Source organism: Leopardus geoffroyi, chromosome A1 (assembly GCF_018350155.1).
Source record: "Leopardus geoffroyi isolate Oge1 chromosome A1, O.geoffroyi_Oge1_pat1.0, whole genome shotgun sequence".
Lineage (NCBI taxonomy): Eukaryota > Metazoa > Chordata > Mammalia > Carnivora > Felidae > Leopardus > Leopardus geoffroyi.
In genome coordinates, this window is record NC_059326.1 from 146,910,502 (window position 1) to 146,932,535 (window position 22,034).

At 36.8% G+C, this 22,034-nt stretch overlaps 1 protein-coding gene across 3 annotated transcripts in view; it reads right to left on the reverse strand.

Annotated features, from left to right (window-relative positions):
- Nucleotides 1-22,034, reverse strand: part of HAPLN1 (hyaluronan and proteoglycan link protein 1) — a 71,741-nt gene that overhangs the window by 38,068 nt on the left and 11,639 nt on the right. Inside the window, exon 1 of one of the 3 annotated variants that reach the window (XM_045497248.1) lies at nucleotides 4,869-5,087. The exons of the other annotated variants lie outside the window; for them this stretch is intronic. The gene's annotated coding sequence lies outside the window, so the exon portion shown is untranslated. Of the gene's footprint in view, nucleotides 1-4,868; nucleotides 5,088-22,034 lie in introns of those variants that run through there. 3 annotated transcript variants of the gene reach the window in all.

Sequence of the window (22,034 nt, forward strand, 5' to 3'; positions counted from 1 at the left end):
GTTTATGATCAGTGTTTCTTCAAACTTGGTCAGTGGTAAAATTTGGTCAATGAAAAAAAAAAAAAGAAAGAAAAACAAAAGAGAAGGGACTCCAAAAGTGTAATTTTTCATTAGGTAACGTTAATCCATTAAAAAATTAGTTCTTTTTTGAAGTAACCTTTTTTTTCTTTTACCCTTTTGCTATTAGAATGGCCGTTATTTCATGGAATTAAGAGTTGTAGGGGCGCCTGGGTGGCGCAGTCGGTTAAGCGTCCGACTTCAGCCAGGTCACGATCTCGCGGTCCGTGAGTTCGAGCCCCGCGTCGGGCTCTGGGCTGATGGCTCAGAGCCTGGAGCCTGTTTCCGATTCTGTGTCTCCCTCTCTCTCTGCCCCTCCCCCATTCATGCTCTGTCTCTCTCTGTCCCAAAAAAATAAATAAACGTTGAAAAAAAAAATTAAAAAAAAAAAAAGAGTTGTAGACTTCTAATTGTTTTTTTTTTTTGTGTGTTGAGCAATTAAAAAAAAAAAATAACCTTATGTCAGTTTCTCTGTTGTTTTACTGTTGTTGGTTGGCCTTGTTTTCTGCTTTTTAAAATTTTTTTAATGTTTATTTTTGACAGACAGAGAGACACAGAGTATGAGTGGGAGAGGGGCAGAGAGAGAGAGAGAGAGAGGGTGTGAAACAGGCCCCAGGCTCTGAGCTGTCAGCACAGAGCCTGACACAGGGCTCAAACTCACAAAACCGTGAGATCATGACCTGAGCCGAAGTCAGATGCCTAACCGACTGAGCCACCCAGGCGCCCTTGTTTTCTGTTTTGACTCTACACGTAGGTGCAATCCAGTAGTCAGACCCTTGACCCAAATGGTGGCTAATGAATTGACCCTAATGATGCGTTCGAATTGTTCAGTGTGCAGAGGGACACTTGGATTTTTACCTAAGCCCTGAGATTTATTGCACACATGGGGGTAGTAGAATGCAGAACTGCTTGGAATATACCCATTGCTCAAGAGAAAAGCCGTAATTGAAAAAAAAAGAAGAAATCTTTGTTCAATGATACAACTCCCCTCAGGGAGTGAGTCTATATAAACTTCAAGTGAACGTGGCATTTTCGCCTGTCATCTTGCATTGTTATATGAACGTAGAAGCTGTTGGAGAAGCTAAAGAGCATTTATGATGCCCTGAATTAGACGGCCAGCCATGGTCACTTTCTAATCTGGTCGTGGTCAGTCTGTTGCTTCCTAGGATCCTCATGACTCTCAGAATAACTTGCGTCTTAAAACGTATTAGTTACTTCTTTTTCTTCCTCTGTAGTTTGAAATCACCTACTTTATTTCCAATTTTTCTCTACATTTTCCATCATTGTTTTATCTCTTCTTGTTTCTCCTCTCTACTTCTATTTCTCCATTCATTGAATATAAATCTTACCCTACCTCTCCACTCTTCTCTTCTTCCTATATTTTATTATATTTATCATATTATTCGATATTTGACACAATCATCTGATTTATCATACAAACCAGGGCATAGAATGTACAGGAAAACTATAATTACATGGAAAAACAGTAGCGTGTAAATTGGAGCTCTTCTAGGCAGATGGGGAGATAGGGTAGAAGGGTAAAAAAGGGAAGGCAGAATTTAGTTTCATTCCTTGCTCTGCCACTATCTAGTTATGCGACCTTGAGAGAAGTCATGCAGCTGCTTTGAAGGGGTCAAGTTTTTTATCCATCAATTGGAACAGCTGATGACAAATGTCAATGCTTTATACACACTTTTATTGTTGTTTTTATGTAATTTTTTTCCTACTGGAGAGATCAGGCCCTCCTCCAATCTACTTATATTGCATTTTAGGACTGTCCTCCTCAGCAAACAAATTCATGGATTTTTAAAGGGATGATATCAATAATACTTGTTTAAATAGCCAATTCAATTCACTTACTGCTTTTGGCTGGTTATTCTTTGCCAGCTCTCTCTGAGAGAATATTGATGGAGTTTGGGACAAGCTCAGCATCCCTTCACTTAATCAAAGTGCCTTTGCTCAAGCTGTTCATTGACCCACCTGAAACTGCTTTAAATAATTCTTGAGCTAAGAGTTAGACTTCCCCCAAACCATTCTTATGAAAGAGTTCTATAGTGGTTTTGTTTGCTGATAGGTTTTCCCAAATAAATTGAAACAAGGTGTGCATGAATAAAAGTAGGAACTGTATCTGATGTTTATAGTGTTCAATTCTGCAAGCTTTTGTTGAATATCTAGGGGGTGTGGAGGAAGCAGTGCATACACATATTAATAAGTTTAAGAACTTGTTTCTGAGTAACAGTCTGGCATTGCTGGATGAATAAATGAATGAAGCACATGTAGCAGGATTCTGATATGTCTAGGTCATAAACTATGTAAAACCCTAAACTGAAAGTAATACTTAAAAGTTGCAAACATGTCATTCAAAGTTTATTGGCATGCAATACCTTCCTTTGGAATTGTGTTATCTATCCCAGCTCATATTGAGGTTGGAGATGGATTTATAGATATAATATAGTATTTTATATTTATTTTACATCTTATTTGACTCATTTTTCTTCTATGAAAAGAGTAAGCAGAGTAAACTATGGCTCTCCAATGTTGTAGTGTGTCCTCTTCACCCAAGAATCTCTCGAAGTGGGTTAATACCACAGGACAGGTAGTTGTCAAAATTCACTCACGTGACAGGAAGGAAAGAATGTGCATTGTAACTATAGTAAAAGATGACTTTCTCGTGATCGTATGTTCTTAGTGACTTTTGCATGTGTAGCCACATCATATGGGTGGGATGGCATGCGGACACAGACACACCTATTCATTCTGAAATTACACACTTAAAAATGTGTTTCTCTGCACATTTATATGGACAGTCAGTAAGACCCTCCTTTCTGGTCATTCAAAGGAAATCACAGACATGCTGTCAATGTATTCCAATATTCTGGTTCTACTGTTAGCATATAATTCACAGTTTGTTGGAGAAAAAAAATGGTATGATAGGTGGACAAGAAGACTTATGGTTTCAAAGCCCTAGAGTGTAGAAGAAATTGCACAGTAGCTTTAGTGTATTTTTGCCAGCTCTGGCTACATACTATCTGCAGGTGTTCTCACTGTCTACTCAAAAGCTTTCCTTTACATGAGGTTTCTAAGTTTTCAGGTTCAGGCAGGAACATGTCTTCTATAATTAATAGTTTGTTTCTTAACCAGACAGTTCTTAGTAGAGGAAGTCAATAAGTACATTGTTAACATATTAACAAAAATACATTTTGATGATGGCGATGCTAAAAGAAAATCTCTTATCTTCCCTTCTATTTATCTTTGGCGAATGGATCCTACTTTTGCTGCCCTGGAAACCATAATTTTACCATAGAACATTAAAAATCAGAGTATATTTGATATGAATATTATATTGCTTGTTCTTAAAAGTGCATCCTTCATGGAATACAGAGGAAAATATTCATTTCCTATCATTACACATAAAGAAAATGGTCAAAAATCAAATCACATCATGAACAATTCTTAAAAGATAATTCAGTTTGTTAGAATATAAATTAATGTTGCTGCCACTTCTCAGGCCATCTCATAGTTTCTTTATTGTTTACTAGGCTAAATGCTGCATTATATTGACATTATAATAGTGATATTACAGAAATAGTAAGTCCACATGCTAAATTTTGACTAAAATAAAAATTTCACTAAAATTTTCTTCATTTCTAGCCTAGAGTAATTTCTTCAAAAACCAAACACTAAAGCATGTACCTATGTTAGCATCGTTCTGGGGGGGGGGGGGAAGCTTTCTCTGTAGAGTGAATAAGCATGCTCTAAAGAGTATTCTTGCTAGGCACACTTGTGCAAGAAAGACTTCATTTTATAATTCATTCCTCTTTGATTCCATGATCAAAAATCTCAGTAGCATCAACAACTTACATTGAGTAATAGAAAATTAGACTTCAAAAATATTTTTTTCTTAATGTGTAAAATCAAATGACTTATTGTCATTATCAGTAACAGTAAATGATTTTTGAACATGGAACTAGGAATTTGGCACTAAATTAAGAACTCTACAAAGGTAGACATATTCCCTAGTGAACGGCAATTCAAATAGAACTTAATTAAACACAGCATTTAAAAGAGATTGAAAGGAGCCCTTTAACCAACAATGTAGACATATAAACACTATAAAACATTATAAAAGAATCAATATATATATAAAAGATTAAGAATTTAGATTGCTACCTCATTTTGTCCTAACAAATAACAAACCCAAAAACAGACAATAGCATATAAAATTAAACCACTTCCATTTTTTTATTACTCATTTACATCATCTTAAAACCATGGAAAGTAACTCCCTTTTTAATATTTTAATGTGCGAATATGAATAAAATTGAGAAATGTTAGAACTGCTTTTAAGTGTAGGTTACATAAAAATGAGTTTAGAATCTAGCTCATATGAATACTAGTAATTGGATGCAAACGTCCACAGGCCTTAGAATTTGAAAGAAAAATGTTTAAATAAAATATTTAGAAGCAGGGTTTATATGGGTAAAAAACTCATCATAACATCACTTTCAATTAAACTATCTTTGAAAGTATGTCTAATTGAGCTAGCAAAACAATATTTTAGGACTCCGTTTCATTTAAAATCTTAGCATTTCTTTAAAAGCTCAAAAATTTCAACATCTCTCAGTTAAACATTATATTAACACTGGATCTAAAAATACAACTGCACATCATCTACAAGACAGCTTTGGTGGCATCACAGATATAACAGTCACAAGTTTTCTACACAATGCAAAACCCAACTCTAAACTCACCACGGCATCCCACATCTAATTCTAAAATAGTTGACAAACAACAAGAATCAGGCAACTCACATATATTTTTTACGGTGATCAGACTCTGAGAAGGTGTAGAAAGATTTTAAATGTATGTCAATTCTGATTTTTTACTAAATACAAGGAAGAACTTTATGATCGATGATTTACTGAGGTATCTGATTGTACTAAGTCATGATAAAAACAAAAAAATCCATTAATGATCGTTTGCAGCAGAAACTTCTGTCTCCTTCTTGCTTGGTGCAGTCCCCACCTCTTTTGGCTGCCACTTTTAAGGTCTCTTCCAAGACCCTGAGGCAGGTTTAGTATTGGTTCACATCCTACGTCAAAGCACAATTCTCATCAGAATTCAGTTCATTGGCTTATGAGTAACAAAGCTTGTTCCAGCCCAAAAGGCTGTGTCTACACTGCACAAAAAGGGAGAATACAATATTCTTCAATTAACTTGGCAAATATCGACAGTTAAGCTCATTAAATTAAGTTTCCAATTTGATTTTATGATGCAAGATACAGCCTAAGAATTCATCTTGATAGGTTTTTAAGTTACAGTAATCTTTGAAAGTATTTTTTAAGCTTTTAAAACAAAATTATCCTCTTCTTTAGCTGAGGAATTTGTTCATTCTGAAAGCAACTAAAATCATTAAATAATCTTCTTTATAGGCACTGAAGCACTGACTTAGTCACTTAGAACTGACTACTCTAGACTCTAAAGATATCTACATAATTTATAACTTTCTTTTATAAACAATAATATCAGGGGGCGCCTGGGTGGCGCAGTCGGTTAAGTGTCCGACTTCAGCCAGGTCACGATCTCGCAGTCCGTGAGTTCGAGCCCAGCGTCGGGCTCTGGGCTGATGGCTCGGAGCCTGGAGCCTGTTTCCGATTCTGTGTCTCCCTCTCTCTCTGCCCCTCCCCCCTTCATGCTCTGTCTCTCTCTGTCCCAAAAATAAATAAACGTTGAAAAAAAAATTAAAAAAAAATAATAATATCAGTTAAAACTTTTGTAGTATGTATTAGGCTTGCCTTTGACTTAGAACCAAATAATCATCTATGAGTATAAAACATAAAAGTGAGTTGTATTCTCGCAAGAAGTAAGGAAAACACGTTACACCTGAATCTCAAAGGTTTTCAGTGTCCTTGAACACCATAAAATTACCACCCCCACCCCTTCCACGGACCCTTCCTTTCAACCTGGCTCCAAATTCCCACCACTAGAGTTACCAATGCTAAGTTTCTCAGGGTCTTTTCCATTTCAAATGTGACCGTGGCTTTGTAAATGTTAATGGAGGGTCTCAAGTCCCTGCGAGTGAGAGCCTAGGAGAGGTGCCTTTGTTCCTGGGTGGGTTTTGCCAAAGTTCAGAGGAAAGGAACAACTATAAAAACTATGTTTTTTACTCTTCCATAATTTTCATAGAAAGCAGCATTCATTCCATGAACATAAAAGTCCCAAATTCTCATCAATGTTGAGCAAATGACAGTTGAGAATTATTTGTGTACTAAGGACCTATGAGTAATCTCTTTTACCTTGTTAACTTTAGCAGGTATGCAGATGTATTTATACCTAGGTGATGAAATGTGATCCTGAGAATACACAGTACCTAGAAAGCAAGAGAAATGGTAACATTTGCACAATTCTTCAAAAAAGAAACCGCTGTCCAAAAACAGCACATACACAGCTCTCAGTCACTGTGCTCAGATGTTGGTAATAACTGCACACCTGAAAATAATTTGTAGTGCATGCTACAGAGCAAATACCGAGAGGACCACTAAAGCTACAAATGTCACAGGCAATAAAATGTCCATGGCTGATTCAGAGATTGGGTTCTAGAAAAGTGTGCTTTTGTAAGCAGTCGTTTAAAGTGCCAAAGCCCCTACCAATGAGAAGCGTACGAAAAGAACAGGAGAAGAGAACAGAACAGAAGAAGAGAAGAGAAGCAAGAGGGGAATGGGGAACTGGGGAGATGAACGAGAGAAGAAGGGGAAGAGGAGGAAGAGAAAGAGGAGGGGGGAGGAGGAGGAGAAGGAGAGGAAAAACCCAGCCGCTGGAAGAGAAGGAGCAGTGCTCCTTAGTGCTAATGGATACCTGAAAAAGGCGGCCGGCAGCAACAGCCACTGGAAATGGGAGAAATGACTTGAAGTACAGAAATCACAACCAAGAAAAACCCACCAGATAGGCTAAGTGAACAATCTGAGCAGATCCAGAGAGGGAAAACCCAGCTTTACATAGCTTAAGGGCCCCTAAATTATGTACTGTGCCATACGAAGCCACAATTCACGTAATTATGCACTAAGCACCACTTTATGCCAGGCAAGTATAAATAAGGCTTCAGATCCCAAAGTCACCCTTCAGGGAGGCTGCAAAGAAGTAGCACGGAGCAGAATGCTAAGTGCATAGAGACGACTCGGGATGCTGTTGGAGAAAGAGGAAGGGCTCCCCAGAATGCAATGGGATGGGAACCCTTTGGAGTTGTAGGACGCAGCAGCCTTGGCAGGCACCTAAGCCAGCCTGGGAGGGGACAGGGGTGGTTTCGCAAAGAGGATGATGACACAGCTGGATCTGCAAGACAAGGAGATAGAGAAGGGGGCAGAGGATGTTGCTGTCTGTCAGAATAGCACGCACAAAGGAAATGAGCTGGGAGAGGCCTTGAGGCGCTGAACGGTTGCACGAGGCCCTGCGTGACTGCAGAGTAGGATAATCAGAATAGCGATGTGGTTAAGCTGGCGCCTGGTTGGACAGGCATCCAGGGCACGGGCAAGAAGGCCTTGCATGGCACGCTAATTTGCATTTTTCTTGATGCCAGCCGGTTTTCTAACCAAATCTTTACCACCACTGCAAGTGGCTTAGTTTATCTTTACATATCTCAAATTAATACCCTAAAAATATAACTGCTAGAGCGCATCACAAACAGGGATTTTCTTACACGTGTCGTGTTCTATTGACTAAGGAAGATGCATCCATAACACACTTTCCAAAGATTTCTAGTGTTTTACAAAAGTATGATGTAAACATTTCAAAGCCTATTAGGCTAACTTTTAGTATTGGGTTTCACTTACTGTTCTGAAATGCCAGATTCACACAGATGTTACTGTACGTTCAACATCAGTGTAGTCACAGAGCACACCAAAAATTTAATACATTTTCATACTGGATTGTATCAAAAGAGTGTCAAGCCGCATACTTGAAAGTAGTTCTCTGAATATTGTGTGGGATTCAAGAGCAGTATATACGCCATTACATGGGTGCGTAACTACTGGAATGCAAGCTCCAGAAGGGTAGAAACTATCTACCATGATATCCCCTGGGACCCACTGGGAGTTCAGGGGGCATTGGTGTTGCACTGTGCACTGCAGAATGGATGGCAACCCCCATTGTTGTACAGTACACAACCTACACAACCATATGTTTTAGCCTTCTTGATATGAGACATAACACACACGCACACATACACACAACTGACCTATTGAAACAATCACCACATTTTATACAAATGAAACAATCATAAAATTTTCAAATGATTAATGAACCACCTCAAAGTGATTCCATGTTAATGTTACAGAAGTTTAAGCCCCACTGAGGACAAAAACTGGATTTCAGAACTTTATAATATTTTATAAAGATACTCCTAGCATCGTGTGAGTTTCCTCTGAGTGTACATGAATAATAACGAATGAATTATTCAGTACCTACAGCTGATGTAAGGGTGATCCAGAGTTAACTAGTTACCGGAGTAACTCAGTTACTCCATTGCTTGTGTGGATTGCTATGATCCTTTCTCGCTTACCTCAATCTCAACCTGCCATGGGCATATCTTGCATGTTTGCTGCTCATTTGAAGCACATAATCTAACCTAAAAGACCACTTTTGGCCCAGGGCCTACGTCTTCCCATGCCTTTTCTCAAGTATGTCCACACAAGTTTTTGTAGTCCGTTTGTGGAAGAACATAAAGCATAAAAGTTACTGAAGCATTTACACAGGCTCTCGTTGCTACCTGCCCACCTCCTCTACCTCTGTCACCAATCCCTCAGCCATCTTCTCGATAGAGTATTCTCACACTGGTGGAAAATAAACATAGCATAAGCCTCTGAAAGCTTAGTGTGAGTGAGCCAATATTTCGTCAGTATTTCCCGTTTTATTTGTTCACACTGGTACTTTGGAGATTGTCTGAAGTTGTGCCTCCAGTGAAGGCAGAGTCAGACAAAAATTAGGGATGTAAAATGCAGTCAAATAGGGGGAAGAACAGGAAAGGAAAGAACAGGACTTGAGGCCAAATTTTCTATCTCATTTCCTCCTACCTGCTAATTTAAAATTTACTTAAGAATCATGCCCTCTGGCCAACTCCTTGCATGATTATCTGACCTCTGTGTTAAAAAGGGAAAGACATGACCAGGAAAACAAAGAAGGAGCGGTTATGAGTGGTGAAAAGGTAGCATAGGGAACAAGACCAGTCTGTCCAATATAATCACCTTAGTGAGGGGTTCTGAAATCTGCTGGTCTCTTCCCGCACAGCTTCTAGAACCCTCCCTTGGCTTATATGAGAGGCAAAGATAGTGAAAGCCACGTACTTTAATTCTCATCTGAGTTGGTAATAGCAAGCGCAGCAACGAAATAAAAAGGCTCAGTGTGGTTGGACTTCAGGTGGTAATTTCTAGCAATGAATTCTGAAGCAACCATGTCACCTCTTCATTCTGCTGATGCTGACTAAAAATGTAGTGCAGCAAATCCAGTGCCAACACAGGCACAGGCCCCACCCCTCACGCCATCCCAGCCATTTCAGAGACTCAGCATGTGAACTCAGGAAAGTCCTTGAATCTACACTGCCAGGCCAAAGGGTGGGAGAGGAGAGTAAAACAGGTGGGGTGCAAAGTGACACAAAACAAAAGAAGGTCAATTAAATTTCAGGAAGTTCAAAGCAGAATAAGGTTTATTTTCTCCACATCTGGGAGGGTGTGTTGTTGTTTTTGTTTTTTCATTCCTGATTTTCAAGGGGAGAATTTCATTCTGTAAAAATTCCATTAGAGAAAAAAAAGCTAATAGGTTAAGTTGGCTGTTTGTAAGTTAAGATAGTTAATGTGACAGGTATTTTAAAATATATGCAAAAGAGGAAATGTACTTGAAAATACTGAAAGGACTTCAACATAACAGGTATAACAAGGGCAACTAGTTATTAAAAAGCAAAACACACCCACACCCACATACACACACACACAGAGGAAAAGAGGGAAAGACAATGATCTCACTGAATCATTAACCTCAATGATCTAGTCCAGTCAAAATCAATTTTTTAAAAACTGCACAATTGGCAAATATTCTCTCAGTATGTAGTGAATGGCCTAAGGATGCATCTGCTGTTTCTCCCATTGAGAGGAAGGGCTTGCCCCTCATTTAAGGAACCCTTGCCCAAAATTTGCATTTTTAGTGATACTTTAGGCACATCTTTGCAAAATACCCTATTCAGCAAAAGCATAAATTTCTGTTTAGTCTCCTGCAGAATGACAGAATAAATATCTACTCACTGGCATAGTATTCAAAGCATTTATTCAACAATGTTTTAGAAGTAAGCATATAAAATGCAATCCATAGCCCCAAATATCTTACCATTATGGAATCCAAACCAGCAATGACCTCTTGAAATCCCATTGGATTGCATTGGATGTGACACTAATGTGATTAGATGCTCAGTTTCCCCAACTAGAATGTAACTCCATTGCCCTTATTGTATTATCAGCCCTTGAATCTCCAGCATGCAGGCTGGAAGAATGTCTTCAGATTATTGTGTAAGTTATCTGTCAATTTTAATATTTTAGGACATCCTACTCTTTAATATGGATAATGAAAAAAAAAAGAAAGTATCAGGAGAATTGATTAACTTCGTATTTTTGTTCTTTGGTGTTACAATGTCTAAATTATGGAAGTGCATTTATAAGAACATTCCCCGTAACTGCTCTTCAACTGACACATCAAAAGGCTGTTTTTACCCCCTTGGTTTCATTAAGAAACAAATACTGGATAGACAAGAATTTCTAGTCACAAAACAAGCCAAATGGGATGAAGAAAATGTGTTCTCATATCCCTCAATTCCTTCCTTTGTTTCTTTTCTCTCTTCTTCCTCTTTCTAGAATACCCTGATATCTGAGACATTTTACTTATTCATGGATTTACATTTCAAGGCTCTCTCCTCAGACCTGCCATTCCTGACCCAAGTGATAGCTATTTTCTGACCCTCTCTACCCTTAAATCCAGTATTTCCTTTGCCTTTAGTCTTCTGTTGGTCTCTTGCTTCTTGAACAATGCCTTTGATTTTTATCTTCCATAGTGAACATTTTAGGCAGTGGGAGAAATATTTTGCTCAGGAAGTCATCCCAATGACCACTGAATCACACCATCCACCTTGGCTACCTTTTCTGAGGCACAGGCTATGTTTATCTCTATATAGCAGAATAGTTCCTGCCATTCTTTATTTGGTTCTCTTCACCAGTTAAACTTTTCAATATCCACAATGGATCTGGCATGAAATCACTGGCATAGTCCCCACTTTAAAAAGTTTTCATTCTTAATTGTAAAATGAAGTTGCTTTAAAATACTACCATAATTGGCAAATCAAATTCTCTCCAATAATTAAATGCACATGAAAAGCAAATGGTTGTTGACCTCTTTTGTGGGTGCCCACGATTATTGTGGATAATTTCCTGGGATAGTATTTGCCGAATGCGGGCAGGTTTGAATCTTTTTTTTTTTTTTTTTTTTTTTTTACTTTGGAAAATGGATATTTGAGGAAATGCTATTTAAATGGGAGACATTAGTATAGACTGAGGAGACAATAACGCTGTAAGATGATGCATTCAGGGCAATAATGGACAGAGGCAGAAAACTTCTATCACTTTCTGCTTATGTACAATGAGAAATAGCTACCAATAATTCTACGAATAAAGCCTTAAACTAAGAAAACTGAGCTGAAGGCCAGACAATATTCATTTGCTCACTGGTGCCCATTTGGCCAATAGAAGATGAAGCCTATCAGCACCATGGGGGAACTTAGTCACGCTTATGTACAATTCTTAGTACAGACATTGTGTTGGTACAGACAAAAATGCCATTTAAAACGAGCTTGCCTGGAGGACTTGCAAAGTCTACAACAGGTACAGATAAAGTCTACTTTATTGGAGTTTCCTCAGTCCATTAACCAATCATTCTAATTATTAGGCCCCCATTTATATAAGATTTTCTTTTTTCATGACAAAATTAATTTGGCCGTCTTTTCTGTTTGGGGTGGATGGTGGGGAGGGTTTGGAGTCACTGGATTTAGCCAAGTCTGTAACTGAATATTCTGAGCCTAAATGGTGACTCTTTTCATTGTCAAACTGTTAGGTAGACAAAGCCAGTGTAGTAATGAAAACCACAGTTACGGGTATTTCAGTAGTGACGATTACTAATATTGTCAGCCTATCTTATGTTTCTCTGGAGGGAACAGCTGCCCAAATGGTTATTTTTTGGGCAATAAATGTCCTCAAAACGGAAATACAAATTTTTTTTTTTTTACTGGCCAGCCAAGAAGTGTAAAAAGGAAAAAGGAGACTTTGGAAGAATGAAGTGCTGACAAAAACCTACTTCAACTACTTTAGTGTTTTGCCTAGGGCAGGCTGTAATCAGGCGGGGGGGGGGGGGGGCGGGACAGAGGGTGGATGGTATCTGTAGAACACATGGGGTGACTTCAGACTTGAAAGTAGAATCAAATATGCAAATTAAGGCCAAGTAATGGACAATTTTTCTCAGAAATGGAGGAAGTTATTTATTTGCCAAATATCCTTAGATATTCTAAGTTTATTGTATGCTGATTTTAATATAGAATGTAGTATGCATGTAGGCATCTATTTCCACATAAAAATAATAAAACCAAGTAGTTTACACACACACACACACACACACACACACACACACACACAATTACACTCAGTTAATTCTAAGTCCAAATATATATGCATCTTTAAACTTTTTTTCTTCCACTGGATTTACGTAGAGTTTTCCCTCTTAAAAGTCAGAGATAGGAAATTCTATATTAATAAACACAAAACATTAAAATTCATCCTTCCTTAGTTTCAAAGTTAAATAACTAATATTATTTTACATTTGCAGTATTATTTGTTCACTATTTTCTTCAAAGAACTATTTGTTAAGAGACCACCCAGAAGTTTGAACTAATTGAGGAAGCAATCTTCAGCTTACTTGAGAAGAAAGACTGCATGGAACACATTCCTGGCACTAGTCCTTGGTCATATCTACTAGGATATAATGCAAAGGACAATCATTTTGAAAGTACCTCGGTCTTTTCTTTTTGCCCTTAAAAGCCCAAGACATTCATAGTTAAGAATCTCTGATACTTTTTTTTTTTCAGAAAAATTCCTTCATAATTTGAGGTTTAGAAATGCCAGGAATAAACGAGCCACCCAAGGAGATCATAAAAGCCAAAGTCACAGATGTAGAAACAGGTTTTTAGTAGTGTGATGAATCTGAGTTTGGGAAAAGTGAAAGATGTAATTCAAAGTAGAGCATTTAGGCCTTGGAATTCTCATTAACTATTTGGTCATGAGAGAAACATCTGCAAATGGGGACTAAAAGGTTTATGAAAAAATATTGAGGGAACACATTGGAACCTAGAATAAGAAAAATGTTGGGCAACTTCTATTTAGAGCCAAGTTAATGGTATTTTCATCAGTACAATTGTAGCATTTTAGGGTTATTAATATGAGTTTGATATTGCGACAAGAGCCACAAGTCCATTTTCTTAAAGATTTCGCCCCATTTTCCTCTCTTAAATTATGATATTTGTTTGCCTTTTCTCCACTCAGGGAAAAGTACCTGATATAATTTGAAAACCATTTATGTAACTATTTGTTAGATATTCAAGCATGTTAGTATGATTAATAACTAAGTAAATCCTTTAGTACTGTCCTGTCTACTTTATTAAAATAAGTCATATATTTTTATTATCATAAGTTTCTATTTATGCATATGTGTATTACTTTAGAAAAACTACAAAAATAAAGAAAAGCAAAAGATGAAAATAAAACCATGTAGAACTTCTGCTTCTGATAAAGATGGAGTAAGAGGGGCAGGATCTATAACCTCTTGTCTAAAATAACTAAAAGGAAAATGGACAAAATATAGAAAAAACAGCACTCAAAATGTGCTTTGTGTGTGATTGTCCGAGGTTATTGCCAAAAGAAAGTTTCCATGCTACAGTGCAGGATGATGGAGTCTACATCGATGACACTGGAAAACTTGAGTTGAGGGGATAGAGCCCAGAGTTCTGGAAATCCAATGAAGTCAGAGATCACAGGGCAGAATGTTGGAGAGGAGAGAAAAGAGAAGAAGAGAGGAGATGAGAGGAGAGGTGTGAGGATAGGGGAAGAGAGGGGAGGGGTGTGGGGAGGAGAGAGTGGCTTAAAGAAAGAACTTAAGCAATCTATACACCCAATGTGGGGTTGGAATTCACAACTCTGAGATCAAGAGTCATGCTCTACTGACTGAGCCAGCCAGATGCCCTGAAAAATTTTTAATGTTAAATTAATCCAAAAAAGAAAAAGGAGGGGGGCAGGGAAAGAAGAATAGAAGAAGCGAGTAGAAAAATTACCAAGATGATAGATTCAAAACCAACAATATCAATATTTATGTTAAATGTAAGTGATCCAAATAAAACAATTAAAATTCAGAGATTGTCAGATTTAGTTAAAAAGAAAGACTTAACTGTATATTTCCTAAAAGATAGTCACTTTAAATGAAAAAGACAAAAATATATTAAAAGTAAGAGGATGGAGAAGTATATAACATGCTAATACTAATAAAAAAAAAGATGGGGAGACTATATTAAAATCAGAAAGTAGATTTCAGAACCAAAAAATGTCAGCAAGGAGAAGAGGATAATTTCATAATGATAAGTTGATAAAATCATTAGTAAGACATTACCATCTTAAAAAAAAATGTATGCCCCTAATAACAGAGTTTCAAAATACATGAAGGTTTTTTATTTTTTTTTAATTTTTTTTTTCAACGTTTATTTATTTTTGGGACAGAGAGAGACAGAGTATGAACGGGGGAGGGGCAGAGAGAGAGGGAGACACAGAATCGGAAACAGGCTCCAGGCTCTGAGCCATCAGCCCAGAGCCCGACGCGGGGCTCCAACTCACGGACCGCGAGATCGTGACCTGGCTGAAGTCGGACACTTAACTGACTGCGTCACCCAGGCGCCCCAAAGGTTTTAACCTGATACAACTGTAAGGAGAGAATATCTCTTTATCAGTAATTTATAGAATAACTAGTCAAAAAAACAGTAAACACAAAGAAGACTTGGACACTATAAATCAGCCTGATCTCATTTCTATTTATACAACATTCTATTCAATAACAGTAGAATATACATTCCTTTCATGTGTATACCAGGCATCTACCAGGATTCTACAAGATACTACATTCTGGGCCATAAAATAATTCTTATAAATGTAGAAGGATCCAAGTCATGCACAATATACTCTCTGACCATAGTAGAATTATGTTAGAAATCAATTGCAAAAAGACAGGTGGATACACGGATCAGTGGAACAGAATAGAGATGGAAGAAATAAACCCAAACTTCTGTGGTTAATTAAGCTATGCAAATGAAGCAAGAATATATAATGGGGAGACGACAGTCTTTTTTAATAAAGGGTGTTTGGAAAACTGGACAGCTACATGCAAAAAAGAAAGAAAAGAAACTGGGTCACTTTCTTATAGCATACACAAATATAAACTCAAAATGAATTAAAGACCTAAATCTGAGACCCAAAAACCTAAATCTCCTAAAAGAAAATATAGACAATAATCTCTTGGACATTCCCCTTAGTAACATATTTATGGATATGTCTCCTCAGTCAAGGAAAACACTAGCAAAAATAAACTATTGGGACTACATCAAAAATAAAAGCTTTTGCACAGCAAAAGGAACTATCAACAAAATGAAAGGTAACCTACTGAATGGGAGAAGATATTTGCAAATGATATATCTGATAAGGGTTAGTATCCAAAATATATAAAGAACTTCCACAATGCAACACCATAAAACAACAAATAATCTGATTAAACATAGGCAGATGATCTGAATAGACATTTTTCCAAAGAGAACATACAGATGTTCAACATCACTAATCATCAAGGAAATGCAAACCAAAACAACAATAAGCTATCACTTCAAAATAGTCAGAATGGCTAGTAACAAAAAGACCAGAAATAAGTTTTGATGAAGATGTAGAGAAAAGGGAACTCTTGTGCACTTTTGGTGGGAATGTAAATTGATGCATCCACTGTGGGAAACAATATGGAGTCTCCTTGAAAAACTAAAAATAGAACCACTGTACGATCCAGTAATTCCACCAGTGGGTATTTACCCAAAGAAAACAAAAATACAAATTCAAAATGATATATGTACCACTATGTTTATTGCAGCCTTATTTTTATAATAGAAGATATTTATTGCATACATATCTGAACATTTTAGCCAATAACAAGTGCTATTTTTATTTTCACCGAAATAAAACCAAATTATAAGTGTCTTTAAAAGTGATTTTTAAAAATTGAATATATGATTGGCATGTTTCCATTTCATCAAATCTTCTTTTACATGGATATGGATGTTTATGTGTGTATAAAATATACATGCCAAAAATATTTTAAACAATCATGTATTTTGTATATTTAAGTATGTTTTTATTGTTTTTCTAGTAAAACATTGTCATCACATAGCTATAGGTAAATTTTTAGCAATCTAAATTTATTTTCTTAGGCTCAATTCTACAAAGTGAGATTAGTAAGTTAAAGATACATATTCACAAAGTTGTGCAACCATTACCATTATCTAATTCTGGAACACTTCATTACTCCTAAAAGAAACCTTATACCTGTGATAGTCACTCTCCATTCTCTGACAACCACAAATCCACTTTCTGTCTGTTTCAATTTATCATATTCTGGACATTTCATATAAATGGAATGATACACTATGTGGTTTTTTTTTTATGACTGGCTTCCTTCATTTGCATTCATGTTTTCAATCTGTAGCATATATAAGTACTTCATTCTTTTCAATAATTCTTTGCATGAATATATCACACTTTGCTTATCCATTTAGAAGTTGATGGCTATTAGGCTTATATTGTCACTTTTTGCCTCTGATGAACAATGCTGCTATGAACATCCATGTACAAGTTTTTGTGTGGACTAGTAATGGGATTGCACTTCACTATTTTACATTCCTACAAACAATGCATGAGGGTTCCAATTTCTCTACGTCTTTACCAGGATAGGTTTTAATAAAACAAATTATTGTCTGTCTTTTTAATTATAGCCATCCTAGTGGGTGTGAAGTGGCATCTCATTTTTTTTTATGCTTATTTATTTACTTTAAGAGAGAGAGAGACAGAGAAGCAGAAAGAGAGGGAGAGAGAATCCCAGGCAGGTTCCACATCAGTGCAGAGCCCAATGTGGGGTTCGATCTCACAAACCGTAATATCAAGACCTGAGGCAAAATCAAGAGTTGGATACTTAACCGACTGAGCCACTCGGGCAGCCCTCATTTTGGTTTTTGTGTTTCCCCGGTGACTAATGATGTTGAGCAACGTTTCATGTGTCTGTTGCTCATTTATATATCTTCTTGGGAGAAATGTCTATTCAAATTCTTTGCCCATTTTTAAATTGAGTTGTTTTTTTTATCATTGAGTTGTAAGTGTTCTTTATATATTCTAGATATGAGACACTTAATAGATGTATGATTTGCAAATATTTCTCCCAATCTGTGTATTGTTCTTTCATTTTCTTGATATTGACATTTGGAGCACAAAGGTTTTTAATTTTGATGAAGCCCAGTTTATCCATTTGTTCTTTGGTTGCTTGTGCTTTTAATGTCATCTCTAAGAGACCACTGCCTAATTCGAGGTCATGAATATATACTCCTCTGTTTTCTTCTAAGAATTTTATAGTTTTAGCTCTTATGTTTAGGCCTTTGATCTATGTTCAATGAATATTGTGTATAGTATGAGGTAGAGGTCCAGACTGATTCTTCTGTATGTGGCTGTTTACTTTTCCCAGCATCATTTGTGGAAAAGAGTATAGTTTCTCTGTTGAATTGTCTTGACACTCCTGTTGAAACTATGCTATTGATTTTTAAGAACTTTTTGCATATTAGGGATACTGCTCTTTTTGTTTTCGGTGCATAATGATGGTAAGGTACATCACACTGAATATTTTATATCTGTTTGGTTACTTCAGCTATGGGCTGTGTAGAGAGAACCTTGAAGTAATCAAACAAATGTAAAATATCCAGTGTGATGAGCTTACCTTCAATAAACTACTGAAGGAACATTTTTGTTTGTTTGCTTTTTGGGATTTGGGTTTTTTGGTAGAACTTATTCTTTCTGTCCTCTCTCTCCTTCCATACTGCCCCTTGAAGTAAGCTTCCAATCCCTATTACACTTTGTATCTCAGCCAACAAGCGTGCTTTCCAGCATCTAAACGTAAAGATCTGGCTTTATAAATAAAGATACAGTTTGTTTTTATCTCCATTCACCACTTTTCAATTTGCTATTTAGCCAGTTAATAATCCTCCAAGGGTGGAGAATCTTAAAGGATATTATTATTTTTTTCGTCAGGTGTGTCCAAAATATTTTTGGTGACTTTATACGATTACTATCATTAGGGTAACTTACATAGAGCCTACTCATGCTGAATAACACTCCTTTGGTTGTCCTTAAGGAGCAAAATAGTTCAAATTGTAAATTATCAAGGCCCAGGATGCCTTTGTTTTACTTCAAGAGAAATCCCATGGGCTATATAGAAAGTTGCTCTGCTCTGGAACAATCTTCTTTAATCGAAGGATCCTAAGCATTACACAGAGCACGAATGCAATTATATCAAAATCTCAACTTCACAGGCAGTCAATACACTGCAAGACATTTTGTGTACGCTTAGATAATTTTCAATTGTATAGCAGGGCACAGATGAAGGGAAATGTTTTTATATAGTCCATTCAAACTTGAATTTCCTGTAGTGTTCACCCATGCACCAAAAATTTGGATTTGCAATTCATGAGAACATTCTGATACATAAATGAAATACATAAACAAAGAAAGAACTGATTCCTGATAAATTTCATAGTAAACCAGTCCTGTTCCATAATTTAGGATAATAGGCTTAATTAACAACCAATTTAAAATGTTGATAATAACAGGAGCATAATTTCTATACTTCTACTTTAACATTAGGAGAATGGAACAACTGGAATCCCTTCTGTTGGTTGGTTAAAACACATGCTTTATTTAAAATTACACTTATCTACTACTATGCTGCATAGAAACCAGGATTTTTAAAAAGAGGGCACCCTGGCATTCTAGGTATTGTAGGTATGTCATATCTGAATGACTTTCTCCCCTTCTGAGGTGGCAGCTACTGGCCTATAGCAAAGCCATGGAATAATTATTATCCAGGAGTCATAGATTGTTTACTTCTGATGCTCAGCATGGACATTTTCATGCTGGTGCAGACAAAGAGGGATGAGGGGAGGCAGTGCATTTTTTTTCACAGAATGCATAGTAACACACATTAAGATCATGTTTTGCTCTATACTAATTTTTTTTTTTTTAATTTGAGAGAGAGTGTGAGTGTGAGTGTGGGAGGAGCAGAGAGAGAGGGAAAAGAATCCCAAGCAAGTTCTATGCTGTCAGTGCAGAGCCCTAACCGGGACTCGGCTTGAACTAAGGAACCGTGAGGTTGTGACCCGAGCCAAAGTCAGGAGCTGGATGCTTAATCAACTGAGCCACCCAGGTGGCCCTGCTCTATATCAATTATAGTAAATTGGTATTTTCCTTCACTGTTTAGACCTCAAACTCTTCGAACTATTTTGTTTTATGTTTGGGCAATTAATGCATTACCATGAATGATTTCACTATGAGACCAAGCTAGGTTTCAATTTTTGACATAACCTAACCTTTTATGGGATGCAGATGTTTAAATGATGATGCATTGTTCTTCTCATTCTGCTATCTGAAGATTAATTTGAAATAGTAATAATACATAATGAGATAGTCACAATAAAGGAGTACAGAAGATCAATGCCTTCCATTTTGAAAATAAAGGTTTTCAACTCTGCATTGACATTTATTTTCCATTTTTCTGGTGCACCAGCTATTTGTTTAATAAAAGGAGACCTTTCCAGTGACAAGGACATTATCTTACTCATTTCTATAATTCTGTGAACACTATCAATCAGGAGGTTTGCTTTCAAGTCATGGTAATACAAATTGGGTTTTTCCTTTCAGTCATAGAGTTCCAAGGCTCAAAGCCTGTACATGGGCTATAAAGCTAATACTAAGAGTGATTGCAATGTGGCTTGGAAGCTAGAAGAAATAAAAGGATCTGCAGAGTTTGGAATGATGTGCCCCAAATAATAAACTTTTATAGAACAAAACATACTGTTTTGCATTTAGAAATAAATTGCCCAAATACGAACTAGGAAGATAATAAACTTATTCAAGGTAGCTTCACAGGACAAAACCAGAACAAATGGATGACAGCGAGGAAAGTTGATTTTGCACAATGTCAGCAAGAACTTTTTGGTAAGTCCTCTCAAAGTGAAACGAATTGCCCTGCAAAATACATAGTGCTTTCTGAGGCTGCAGGTGTTGAAGTAGATCAACAAATTATATCACACAAGGGATTCCTGTGGTGGGTGGAACACTGGAACAGATCAGGTTCTTTGAACTCTGACTCAAACCTTTCAGGTTTGAATCTGATCTAACCTTTCAGGTCAAAACTCTTAAGAATATCAGGTGGATAAAACAGTCCATTAACAAGGAGGCTATAAATGAGTGAAAGACTTGTCAATAATTAATTACAGCATAAATACATAGAAAACTGTGCTACGTAGAGTAATGGTGATGCAAATAAAATACTAAGAGGGAACTGAGACAAAAGTGACTGATTTCAGCGGGCAGGCGGTACAATGTAAGGTTGCCTGGAGGAAGTGTTCTATTAATGATCCTATTGGGAGCCATAGTTCAGGAGGGAGGGATCAAGGGTAAGCGATTCCTGCCTGAGAGAAGTGAAGGAGCAAAGGGTGAAAAAACTGCATGAATGTTTGGGCAGAGATCTGGAGAATGAAGTCTGGAGACTGTCTTTGTCATCATCTTTGTGATAGATTTGCATTTACTTTAGCTACCAAGATCTGCCTCTTGGTGCCTTAAACAAATAGTTACAATATTGTAAACTATCCTATATAAATCATAAACTTTACGATCATTCCATTGATTTCCTCTTTGTAATGTAAAATAACATTGGAGAGTGATAAAGTTACAAAGTTAGGAAGCTTCTTCCCTCAGAAGGAAAAAAAAAAAAGTAAATAATGTTTTAAATCATAGACCTAGTCTGATCTGCTCACAAGATCCATCGGGTCCCAATTTTGGGTCAAATAACTGTAAAATTCATGTGGCAGTTTATTTTTAGCCATACTCTATTTATTGAGTTCCATCTTTTAATTGTTCTCTTTAGAATGTTTTTCTGAGTGTCTGATGTTTGCACTTTCCACTTTTTTGACAACAAAGTATCCCAGATAACCAAAATAAATACATAAATAACATTAGATCATATTACAGATGGATATGAACCTCCCAAACGTGTCCATAATTTTTCCTAAACAGCAATACGACTGGACGACATCTGAAAACAGACTGCAGGAACTGAGTCACCACTAAGTCTCAGTATCTCAGTTTAGCTCCTTCAGGGAACTGGTATCTCTCTGATACCCTTCAAGCCCTCTGGGCTCAAAGACTTTGCTCTCTCAGAGAAAGTAGGCTCAGCAGATAAGAGCCACCCAGTCAAGCCAACCTGCTGACTTTGGGCATTTTCTAATGTGGAAAAAAAAAAAAAAAAAAAAGGAAAAATTTCCTGCTGGCTAATTTTGCTATTTGTTAGTCTACCTGAAGCCTTTTATTGCCAGAACATATTAACAGTCTTTGTTGTTGTCAGCAGTTTTTTATGTCCTGTGCCTGGTTGTGGGTTGTTGGTTTTTTGTTTTTGTTTTGTTTTGTTTTTTTGTATTTATTCTGTTGTGGCTTTGTAGTATTTCTTGAATTTGTGACATGAACAGTCACAAGCTATTTTTTCAAATGTTTACTTTTTTATTTTTAAGA